Below are 13,158 nucleotides of genomic sequence, written 5' to 3'. Positions count from 1 at the left end.
CTATAGCTTATTTTACAGGTGAGGAAACTCAGGCAAATACCTAGGTGATTTGTTCAGAGTGATACTGCTAGTAAGTGCCTAAGGCATATTTGAACTCAGGTCCTCCCAAATCTAGGGTTGATACTCTACCCACTGTACCACCTAATTGTCCATATAGAGAGAAGAAATTGGCTCTATATACTAAGGCACTCTAGTTACCTATTCAGAAGCTCTGATGGTAAGGAAATTCTTCCTTCAATTAAGCCCAAATGTCCTTCTTTTCTGTATACTTAAGTGAGAAGTCATAGAACTTAAGAGAAGGGAGAACCTGCATTTAAATCTCACTTTTGGTGCTGTTTTGATCTCTGATCATGGAAAAGTCATCAAACATATTTTCAGAATTGGCCAATGTGTTTGTTTTATTATATTTGCTATAAAGGAGGCAAAGTTCTAATATCCACTAAGGTACCCTTGTCCTCCACTTTTTTTTTCCCCTGAGGCTGGGGTTAAGTGACTTGCCCAGGGTCACACAGCTAGGACGTGTTAAGTGTCTGAGACCACATTTGACTTGAGTCCTCCTGAATTCAAGGCTGGTGCTCTATCCATTTCGCCACCTAGCTGCCCCCCTCTACTTTGTTTTAACTATCATATTCTTTTTACGATTATAAAATTCTTTTTACAAATGAGAAAACTCAAACTGGTTTGCCCATAATGATTAACCTAACACATGTTAGAAGTGGGATTCAAGTCCACTATTTTATATGTCACCAGCTCCTGTTATCCAACTTCAAGGAATCTTAGCTGACACCTAGCACTGATGTTGAATCTGCAAGTTAATAGGTAGTTGTAAAGAAGAAAAAAAAAAAGTTGAGTAAACAAATTGCATCATGTATTAATATAAAAAGAAAAGAAAATCTATGAACCTTCTCTACTCCTCTTTTTCTTACCTGAAGATGATAGTACTTACATAGCACTTATCCCACAGGGTTATTGTGAGACTAGGAAGAGATAATATTCAGAGTGCTTTGCAACTATTATTCTTCTATCCACTGCTTCTAGTTCTGCCCTGAATGCCAAGCAGATACATTGTAGATAATAGCTTACTGATATGGAGCAATTCCAAAAAAGCCCAAAGCTTCAACAGGGTATAATAGCAATGCTGGGCCCAAACAGTTTATGCCAATGAAATGTAAAGGCTGGTAGAGCAATGGAACGAAAGGAGTTTTGAGGACAATCTTAGTAAAAGACTGGACCCCAATGTCTGAAGGTTAGTTTAGGTAAGTAGAATAGAGAAGCTCATCACCAGCAGGATATGAATTTTTTGGCCTTTGCAACCCATGAGCTAAATGTGTTTGTTCAATAACTTTTAAAAAAATCTGTTTGGAGGTTTCACTTTGATGTGGTAGAAATTACTTTTTTCTGCAGAGAAATAGCCCAAATTCAATGTTATTTATTGTCATAATAGGAAAATGTGTTTTTACCAAAAAAAAAAAAAAAAAAAAATTAAAAAGATACTCCAAAACATTTAGTTGACCAGTCTTCCATGATGACTTCTGATCATAAGAACTTTCCTTCCCACTTTCTGAAAGTAAGTTATAAGACTCTAATATTCTTCCTCTCAGAACGTTTTTTATTCTTTTTAAGTATAACAATATCAAAATTCCCATAGAGACTCTAATGTTGGCTAATCTAAGCAAACCATCAACTCCATGGGTTTCCAGTATAGGGCTTGCTTCTGTGAAGAACCATTATTTCCCAGAAAGCCCACATTCCATCAGAACACAAAGTTCATAACTCAGTATGAGAAAAGAGACAGACAGGGAAAAAAAGATACAGAGAGAATAGTGACTCTGGAGCTTTTAAAATCTTTCAACAAAGCAATCTGGATGAGAAGCAAGGTGCAAGGTATAATGGAAGCCCCAGTAAACTTGAAGCCAAAAGATCACAAAGTCAGCTTGAGAACTGAAAGTGGTCATAGGAGTCATAAAATCCAGCACACAAAAATCACAAATTAATAAATGACAGAATTGGGATTCACAGCCTCTCCCTCTGAATCCAAGTAGAATATTCTTTCCATTACCCTAAACACATGGGTTTGATTAGAAATCTTACCTCTTAATAGCTTGTATAGATACTTTCCCCTTATGTAAGTCTTAATATCTTTATCTTCTAAGAACTAATTTAAGTGATTGTAAGTCAGTGTTCATGAGAGAAAACATAGGAAATGTGATCTTAACTTTTTGGGGAGAGGGAAGAGGAGAAAGATAATGTATTAGGAAATATATTAGCTAGTTAGTTTAACATAAAATCCTGGCAAAAGTCTAGATAAATTGTGAAAAGATGGCTGAACATTTAGAGAAGGAAGTCATGTCAATAAGAACCAGGATGGCATCACCATGAGCAGACCAAGTCAGGGTACCCCATTCCCTTTTATGACAGCATTACCAGACTGATAGATGGCTGGTAGATTCTCTACCTCTAAAAGTTATCAGTGATGTCAACAAGCAGAGCTGACTGCCCAGCTGTCTATTTGTGTATGTGTGCTAAAAATAGTGGTCAGGTTATTTTCCTTCAGTGTCTCTGTGACAATATCAATAGAGGTCAAAACTAAAACCTCAACTGAATTCCAAAGTGAGAGAAAATACATGGGATGTTTTGATAGAACTCTCAAATGCTCAAATATGTTTGCGATCTGATGGATTTGGAAGATCCTTCTAAATAAGCAAACTGAAACCCAAGCATCCCTACTAATCCTGGGCAATTCTTACCTAGGTCTTCCTGCAAATTTTCCACACAGAGTCTATCCATTGGGAGGCAACCAAAAGAACAAGTTGGCTATCCAATAGCCAACCTTTATTCTAGCTATACCACCAGTTCATTTTGTCTTTCTATCACAAAATTCCTTTATGGCATAATTCATTCTTTTTCTTCTTCAACTATCCCCACATCTTACTCATATCCACCATGAATCTCTCCGTTGTCTTCAATATGATAGCCATTTTAAAAATGTCTCAAAGATTATTCTATCCTAAAGTGGGGAAAAAATTCTGAACAAAGATCCAAGAGACTGTTACCCTTGGATCTGCCACTTACCCAACTATGCTTCTGATGATCTAGACTTTATCATCATGACTCGGCTATCTTCTCACCCTGCAGTAGCCCACCACCATCATATCTATTCTCACTCTTCCTTTGGTGAATTCTTCTTGGGGCCTCAATTTTGGAGATAGGTGAAGTTGATCACTTTTATTCTCCTCAAAGTTTTACTTCTGATTCTGCATCAAGACCAGTGTTAAGGTTTCTTCCTCCCAATTTCTTTGAGCTTCCTTTTATGTGTCTCTACCCATTAGATTATAAGTTCCTTGAGGGTAGGTGTTGTCTGTTTTTTGCTTGGATTTATACTCTTAGAACCTAACAAGGGACCTGGAAAATAGTAAACACAATAAATGCTTGTGGTCTCCCTGCCTCATATCATCCTGACTTTGCTCTGTTTACTTTATCATATCGCTACCTTAAAAGGAAAAAAATATAAAGGCAGAAAGACCATTTATTAAGCATAGAGTACTATGTACACCGTGCTAAATGTTGGAGTTTAAAACACACACACACACACATAAGAAAATGAGACCATTCAAGGAACTTAAGTTCCTTGCACTATGAAGGTCAAAATGGGGAGGGATAGAAAAAGATTGGGGGAAAAGGTTGACCCAAGACGTGTAGGTCAAGCACCCCAAGCCAGAATTTGTCATCATATTGGGATATGATATGGAGGTTGGGAGAGAACACATAAATCATCCCGTTGGTTTCTACAAGGAGTCATCCTCAGGAGGCAAAAATGCCATGCAGGTAGAGAGAACCAGGTAAAGGGCAAAATGAATGTTAAAAAAAACAAAAAAAAACAAAAAACAAACACCCTTGGGATAACTTTGGGATTTAACAAATTCAGAATCATAGGGATGAAGGGAGCTTAGAAACCAGATAATACAAACTTTCATTTATAAATAGGAAACAGAAGTCCATGATGGTTATACGACCCAGGATGGCTCAGGAAGCAATTCCAGATCGCTTAGGCCAATCTGGAACTATTAAATTAATAAAGGCAAGTCCTCCAAGACAGATGCTGTAGTGGCCTTCTGGCCTTTGCTTGAATATTTTCCAGTTATAGAGACTTCCTTCTTGGGAGACAGACCATTCTGTTCTTATGTAAGTTAGACTGTCTGCAAATCCAGTTGTAATTGGCTCCCAGTAGCTGCTGGTAGGGAGTATAGGACTTTATATTTCTTCCAGAGTAGTAGTGAGGATTAAATGAGATAATGGCTTTAAAATGGTTTTGAAAGGGGAAAAAAAAAGCATAGAAACTTTTGGAGGAGGATGTTTTGTTATGATTCAAGGTACAGGCTTTGCCTCGGGACCAGCCTGAGGCAGAAAAGGAGAACAGACAAAATTTGTTTTTGAAAATCCTAAATCTTCCTTCTTCTGTCTGTTTTCCAGAGCATAGATCAAGAAGAATAGGCACCTATTTGCCTTGCATTGTGCTTTGTTATGGGGACACAAAGACAAAATAAAACAGTCCAGACATCCAGAGCTTGCATTCTAGATAAAATATTATAATAATAAATACCAAAAGAAAAAAAAAGAATACCAATAATAATAGCTACTATTCAATAGCACTTTAGGGTTTTAATGTGTGTGTATATACATGTGTATGTGCACACATGTGGGTGGGTATACATGCATACATGTGTGCATGTATGTAGATAAACATATATACACATATATGTGTGTAAAATATTATTTGAGGCTTACAACAACTCCATAAAGAAGATATTACTATTTTCCCCATTTTATTAAAAAAACAGTCTCACAGAGGGGAAGTGGCTAACCTAAGCCACAAAACTAGTAGATATCTAGGACAGAATGAGAACTTGGTCTACTTGATTCAAAGTCCAACATTCTCCACTATGCAATGTAATTTGAGTCTGTCATATGTATACATACCAGCAGTTTGCTAAGATGCTCTCAGCCTAAGCAGCTTAATTCTGGGAGAATTATGAGGACTAGAACAATTGTCAAATTTCTTCACTGCCTATTATGTAGTGGAGAGGGGCCAATTTTACCCCTGAGGGTTTGTAGCAACGACTCTGCTTTGTTCTTGCTACACATGTGGAGCAAATATTCTTTAAAAATATATAAAATAATTATATACATTATAATAATTATATATTATATAATTCTTTAAAAATATATAAAAATAATAATTGTTAAGCAATTAAATGTAACTGTCACTGGACCATTAAAAACAGAGTCCATAGATGCTCAAGCCAATGGCAGAGAAAAGATAGAAAACTGTCAAGGAAAGTGATGTAACAGGCCTGGTCCTGACAGAGCAGAGTAAAGGCAATCGTGTTAATATACATATATACAAAGATATTGTGGATAGAGTAAGGAAGACTTCAGTTCAAATCTGGTCTTTAAAACTTAGTATTTGTGAGATTCTGAAAAAAGTCACTTAGCCTTGTTTACCTCAATTTCCTCATGAGCTGGAGAAGGAAACATTCAATATTTTTGCCAAGAAAACCCCAAATGAAGTCACAAAGAGTCTGAAAACCACCAAACAACAACCAAAAATAACAATTGCTAGAATTATTATGAGATGCTTTAAAGTTTGTAAAATATTATATATACTATCTCATTTGAGCCTATCAACCATTTCTGGGAGGTCAATGTGAGAATAAATGGACTTAACCACATTTTACAGATGAGAAAACTGATAGTCTTCATTTAAATGATTTATTCAGGATCATATAACTAAGTCAATAGCTGAGGAAGAATTTGAATTCAGGTTTTCTTAACTACAAGTCAATACTCTTACCCACTGAGACACATAGTTGCCAAACATATGTACATATTGATTCACTAGTCAAGAAACATTTATTAATTGCTTCCTATGTGTCATGTACTTTACAAGGAACTTGAAATACAAAGTAAGAAGAAAATTGACTCTTGACTCTCAAGGAGCTCATATTTTAATGGAAAAGATATTATGTAAGTGATTTTATACACACACACACACACACACACACACACACACACACACACACACACACAAACACAGATTGATTGAAAAGTAATCTCACAAATCTCGGAGTATAAGCAAAATAAGAATTATTTGAACCAGAGAATGTTAGGCAGAAAATTTTCAATTAAATTTGACTTGCATTTATTAAATCCCAACTCTAGGCAAAATGCTACAACACAAAGGCAACAAATAAAAATAAAAAACATTGAAACTGACTCTGATCTCTTCAATGAGCTTATTTTTCAATGAATGCAGTAGTTGGAAAGAGATTGCTTAGTACAATGCCTCCCTCGTCATTTTATAAATAGAAATCTAATGTTCAGAAAGGTAGGATCATAGAACTTCTTGGTAAAGAATCTGGACTATAACATTCAATCAGTAAACATATAATAAGCACTTTCTATGGACCAGCCATTGTGCTGAGCATTGAACATACAAATAAAGATAACATAAAAAAACAATATCTGAATAAAAGGTATGTATAGGGTATATTAGAAGGAAAATCATATTGAAGAGAAAGCTCAAGTAGCCTGAAATATTGACAGGCAGCTTTTGAGCAACATCTTGAAATAAAATCGTGATGTCAAGAGGTGAAAATGAAGAGAGAGTTCATCCTGGGAAAAAATATAGACAGTGAAAAACCACAGAAACGGGAAAGAGAGTGTCATGTGTAGGAAATAGTTTTAAAGATAATTAAATTCCAGAGGACTATATATTTAATCCTGGAGGTAAAAGGAAGCCATTGGATGTAACTGCATTGAGTCACATATAACTTTCAGGAAAATCACTTTGGCAGCTGTGGAAAGAATAGATCTGAAAGGAAAGAGACAGGGAGTGAGAAAACTAGGTTATTACCATAATCTAGGTCAGAAGTGATGAGGATTGGATTAAAGTAGTGGTTGTTTGAATAGATAAAGGCTAATAAATGTGAATGATGGTGTGGAAATGATAAAGATATGACTACAAATTGGATATCAGAGGTAAAAGATAGTGAGGAAGCAAAGATGACACTGAGATTAGGAAATAAAGGAGGGTGAGATGATAGTGGGACCTTCAACAAAATGAGGAAACTAAGAAGAAGGTATTGATGGGGAGGGATAATGAGTTTGATCTGAGATACTTTAAATCTGAGCTCCTTATGGAAGGGGTATCCAGTTCTAAATTGCTCCTCTTTCCCTCTCACCAAGAAGCTTACTACATAAAAATCATTTCCTTGAAGAGCAAATAACAGATGAGGATATGACATTCAGAAAAATCAGTTTCTGTTAATGTGCTAATTTTTAGAAACCCTTACTAGAATCAGTTGGAATCACAGATTCAGAACTAGAAAAGACCTTAGGGGCCACTGAGTTGAAACACCTCATTTTACATATGAGGAAACTGAGGTCCATCAGGTTAAAGCAACTTGTCCAGTTTCATAAAGATAATAAATGTCTGAGGCAGGATTTCAATTCAGACCTTGTTGACTCCTTGCCTAGAACTCTACCTATTGTACATGTTCTCTCTCTTCAAAATATCTGAACCGAATTAAAATCAATCAATGAACATTTACTGACTTCTTAGGATAGTGGCGGACAGAAGGACCTGGCATGTTATGATTCATGAGATCTCAAAAAGTCAATTAACTAAAGGTCTGAATAACAACATACCTTCAAGTAGGAGCATACAAAGATTATGGAATATAAATTCAGAGTTGGAAGTTAATTGATCCTTCCTGATTTTACAGGCAAGGAAAATTAAGCTCAGAAAATTAGGTTCAGATTTGCCTAAGGTCACTCAACTAATATATGGTATTGTTGTCCCTTGAATTTACATCCTCTGACTCCAAGCCCCAACGGGATTAAGTCAAGTACACAAATAAGTATTGTACCTTGTGAACTGTCAAAAGTACAGAGGATAAATACAAACTGCCATAGGATCTCAGAAGAAAATGAAATCACTTATCACTGGGGAACTCAGGAAAGCTATATAGAGGAAGTAACATTTGAACTGGATATTGAAGGGCTATCAGCATTTTGACAAATAAAGACTGAGCTGGGGACAATATTAGGGAACTGAATGGGACCAAGTGAAGATTTCTCAAAAGGTCTATGAGATAAAGTAGGTCAAACCCTAGGCCTAAATTGCAGGAAGTCATGTGATCCCTATTCTCAGAGGACTGTAGGATAGAAAATGTCTGGCCTTGGTCTAGAAGTCACATGACCCACAGGAAGTAGACAACATTCTTTTCAGTCCATCCAGCGAAGCCAAGTCTTTTGCTATTTAATCAGTTCAACTTTTCTGATTCACCAAGCCAGGCACAATGCTGGGAGATGAGAGCTGAAAGGCTTGCTCAAGTGATGTACTTGGACCTCTCCTTGCAAGGACTGAATAAGTGCTCCCTGTTTGTATCTGAACATGCCTCTGAGTAGTCAGTTTGGGTAAGGGGATCTAGCACCCATCCCACATAGTACCAAGTTATAACATGGACAAAGTTATAACAAACAAGCAAACAAAAAAACATCTGTGGGATCTATACAGGATAGCATGAGTATTCCAGTGTAGCTGAAACCATCATGCATAGCATGAGGAGAGCTGCAAAATAAATTTGGAAAGGTAGACAGAATATCAATCAAATTACTAAAGGCTTATTTAATAAACCTAGGAAAAAAATAATGACCATCCAGAAGTACAGAAAGTCAAGTATATTAAGAGGAATGGGGGAGAGGGGAATCAGAACAAAAAATTGGGTAGCTAGCTTACCAGAATTCAAACAATGAAACAAAGCAGTAATCATCAAAATTATTTGATACTGACTAAAAGACAGAGAGATCAAGCACTAAAAAGATTAGGTATACAACATTTAACAACAAATTAGCACATTAAGATTGTATTTGTCATACCCTTAAAACTACAGCTGAAAGGACTTAGTTTTCAAGAAAGATTACAGGGAAAACTATAAAGCAATCTGGCAGAAATGAAGTATAGACCAAAATCTTCCACCACATGCCAATCTAAAAAGCTCCAAAAGTAATAATTTAAATATGAGGGGGCATTATAAATGAATTAAAGGAACAAAGAAGAAATTACCCTTCAAACATATTGGATAGGAAGAAGTTGATAATCAAACAAGAAAAAGAGGACCATGAATGACATACAAGACACTTTTGATTCATTAAATTATATTAAGAGCTTTTTCATAAATACTGTTGTGCCATAGTTTTCCTAATTGTCCTGACTCAGTTTCCCTGAATTGTTCTGCCTCAGTTCCTAATTGTTCTGTTCAATTCTCAGGCTGTAACACCATCCTTCCCTCTTAATCATCAGAATGTTTGAAAGGAAAAAGATCAAATATCAGGTGCCTTTCCCCATTCCAATTAATTAGAATATCAGGTACCTCTCCCCATCTCTTGTGCCTCTCCCCATTATGTCATCCCAGTTTATCAGAATGCCCTTTGCCTCTCCCCACCCTGTCAGAACTGGATTACTGGATTGATAGTCCTGTTCCTGCTCTCAATGCTCTGACTCTGCCCCTGCCTCAGTCTACCCCTGTAGCTGAGCCACCTACACACACACACACACACACACACACACACACACACACACACACACATATATAACATTAAGGACTCACATTGGTTACTGGATTCTTGGAGACAATAGTTTATTCAGCCCTGGGACCAAACCATGGATCCATTTGGTCCCAGTAAATCTCTTCCTTTCAAATAAAACTTTAAAAACTCTCTAATCTCTATCTTGCCTCAGTTTCTCCAGCATTACAATACAACTAATGCTGCTAAAATTGGGAAGGAAATAGGTAAATGAGGAAAATATTTGAAGCAAATTTCTATGAAAAAAAAATCTCCTATTCAAAATATGTAAGAAACTAATTTAAATTTAAAAGAATAAGAGTATTTCCCCCAAATACTCAAAAAGATAAATGGTTAAAGCCAGTTTTAAAAAGAAAAAATCTAAGCTATCAATAACCATATTTTTAAATGTCCCAAAGTAAAAGTAGAGAAATGGCATGGTAGATAGAGTTTTAAATTTGAAGTCAGAAAGGATATAGTTCAAATTTCTCCCAATGGTTGGAGAGGTTGGGAAGTGAATTTTGTAGAAAGCTCCTCCCAAATCCTCCATTTAAGGAGGGGGACCTAGGCCAGCCCTCTCATAATTTCCTATCAGCTATTCTATTGTATTTCATCATCATTTCCTCCAGAATCTCACGATCCTGTAAGGTCTCAATAACCCTTATTCTTAAACCACATCATTACCCACTATCTCTATGGTACCTCTTTCTGATTAGAGTTGGAAGGTGCACAGTGGAGAGTACCTCTCACTTAAAGGAAGGAGTCTAGAGCAACCAACTCATAATTTCCCATCAGCTATAAAGACATTGACCCCATTTTGCATATGAAGAAACTGGGGTCCCAAAAGATAAAATTACTTACCCAAAGTGACACAGTCTTAAGATTCAAATCCAGTTTTCAATTCCAAAGATGTTCTCTGTATTTTACCACACTGTGACCTCACAAGGCTAGCAAGGCTGAAACCTTATTAAACTCACCAATCACTGAACTCTTATCTCCTACCCTTCCAGTTGTCACTGTCTCAGTGCTCTGGCATAGCATATAAATAGTTTGCAAAACAGCATAATTAGTTCACTAGTCTCTGGGAGCTAGCTGCAGGCCAGAGACTGCATTTGGCTAACCACAGGACAACAGAGAGCTCTGCTAATCAGAGAGCCTGAGGCCTGTCATTATAAGTTTCTGGGTTTTCTGGTAAAGCAGAATATCTGTGCTTCAAGGTCCCCATATCTTTGCCCAGACTATAAATAGTAAAGGATTACTCTCTCCACATCCCTTATTGTTTTGTTGTTTTATGTTTGTGCCCTTCCATCAAATCATTCCTAGGGGAGAAAACAACTTGTATCACTAGTAACTGGCTGGGCCACCCAGATACACTAGTCCTGGAGCTAGAGATGATGGGCTCAAAGGTGAAGTCTAAACCAAACCATTCCTGGCACAAAATCTTTAGCTCACAGCTATGGAAGAAATCTTAGTTCATAAAACATTATACCATAGAATGTTTAAATTTAGAATATAAAATATTATGTAACAAAACATGTTAGAACATAGAATCTTTTCATTTAGGACATAAAATATTGGCTTATATAATTATTATATTTAGAAAAGAGGCTTAGAACACAAGAGACCAGGAGGAATATCTGGAAAATTATATTAGGGAAGTGAATGTTAGAGCTGCAAAGGACCTTAGAACATACATCATCTAGGACAGTGATTGTGATGCTCAAGAATTTTCATTTTATACATTCAGAGACTGAGACCCAAAAAGGGGGCAGGGGTTGATTTTCTTAAAACACAGAAATGACACACTGTAGCACAGTAAAGATGGGAACTCAGGCCTCCTAAATCCTAGTCCAGTGCATTTTCCCAGAGATTTATTTCTATTCTCCCTCAAAGCAGACCTAATCCTCTGCAAGACACTGCCCTTACCCTCCCCCCCACGCCTCATTTATGCAACCCTCTAAGGCTTTGCTCATCTTTCTCCACCTGGAAAGTGCTATCTCTGTAACAGGAGTGTACAAGAACTTTCCTGCTCATACTAGCTCAGAAAAGTTAACTGTTATATTTTCAGAGAGAGTATTTACACCTCAGAAATCAGAAAACTACAAATCAGAGCCTGAATTATCTTTTGTTGTTAACTGTCTAGACAAGAAAGTGATGTAGAATATGTTAATAATGCAGATTAAACTTAAAAGTGTGCCTTCCATACTTTTCCAGCATTGTTAAACATTTACCAGCATACCCCTAGACTGTCACTATTGAAATTCTAAAGATCTTTCAAGACCTGGTTCAAGTATCTCCTTTCTATTTGGGGAGGGAAATCATTTCCACATTATAAAATGCCAGGGGAGGATACTTTTGGAGGAAGTGAAATGTGCATCTGGGAAGTTCATCCTACTGATGGTTCAGTTAAAAATTCCTAAAGACATTATGTTTCCTAAGTGTAGGGTAGGAAGTTGGTGGGAATGAGGGGGAAGGAGATGACAAGGGGGAGAAGAGGAAATGAGAGATCCCAGGCTAGAAGTAGACATCACATAAACATTGGTTCAATATGTACAGGTCATGAAACAATACCCAATTAATTTCTTTTCTATTCTTTTTTTTTAAACAGGGTTACTTTATTTTATTTTTTTAATTAATTTTATAATTATAACTTTTTTTTTGACAGTACATATGCATGGGTAATTTTTTACAACATTATCTCTTACACTTGCTTCTGTTCCAAATTTCCCCTCCTTCTCTAGACCCCCTCCTCTAGATGGCAGGGAGTCAAGAGGGTTACTTTAGACAGATAAATCAAGGGAATAATAGAGATAGAATTTACCTAGACTTTAGAAATGTATTTAACAAGATCTCTCAATGATATTTTTGGTGAAAAAAAAGAAGTGAACTAAAATTTTATTACAATTAAATGTATTTTGAACTGTTTGAATAATCAGGCCCAAAGAGTAAGCTATTAATGTTACAGTATGAAACTGAAAGATCCTATTAGTTCAAGGTAACTAAGATATATGTTTGACCTCTGATGAAACTTTGAAACTTTTTCATCAGTAACTTGAAAAATGTCATAGATGTCAAACTTTAAAAAGTTGTGCTTGACATAAAACAGGGGAAGGATGGCTAATATTTTGCAAAATAGAATCTAAATCTAAAAAAGGATCTTAACAAGCAAAAACATTAGGCCCAAGTTAAGAAAATGAAATTTAATGGGGATTAAATGGAAAGCTTGGGTTCAAAAAAATCAGTTTCATAAGGAGGAGACATGATGTGTTTGATGTTTATTTGTATTTGTCTTTGGTTCTAAGTAACACATTTTGGAAGGACATTGACACATGGGAGCTTATCAGCAAATGCCAGCTTGAAGAAAGCATTATTATGGTATCTTAAACTGATAGAAAGCATAAGAATCTGGACTTATGAATTTATTGATGCAGAAATCTCCCAATGAGGAAATTCTCTCTACTAGTGCAGGTAAGCAACTTCTCTGCAACATATAATTTTAAAGGGTTATAGTGTACTGAGAGATAATCTGAA

At 36.2% G+C, this 13,158-nt stretch overlaps 1 protein-coding gene across 2 annotated transcripts in view; it reads right to left on the bottom strand.

The window, feature by feature from the left end:
- COL22A1 (collagen type XXII alpha 1 chain) overlaps nucleotides 1-13,158 on the bottom strand; it is a 578,696-nt gene that overhangs the window by 456,948 nt on the left and 108,590 nt on the right. The window contains exon 1 of one of the 2 annotated variants that reach the window (XM_074264757.1): nucleotides 10,489-10,713. The exons of the other annotated variant lie outside the window; for it this stretch is intronic. The gene's annotated coding sequence lies outside the window, so the exon portion shown is untranslated. Of the gene's footprint in view, nucleotides 1-10,488; nucleotides 10,714-13,158 lie in introns of those variants that run through there. 2 annotated transcript variants of the gene reach the window in all.

This window comes from Sminthopsis crassicaudata, chromosome 1, assembly GCF_048593235.1.
Source record: "Sminthopsis crassicaudata isolate SCR6 chromosome 1, ASM4859323v1, whole genome shotgun sequence".
In the NCBI taxonomy this organism is placed as follows: Eukaryota; Metazoa; Chordata; class Mammalia; order Dasyuromorphia; family Dasyuridae; genus Sminthopsis; species Sminthopsis crassicaudata.
The sequence above is the reverse complement of the archived record's forward strand: the minus strand, read 5'-3'. Positions and strand labels throughout refer to the sequence as shown.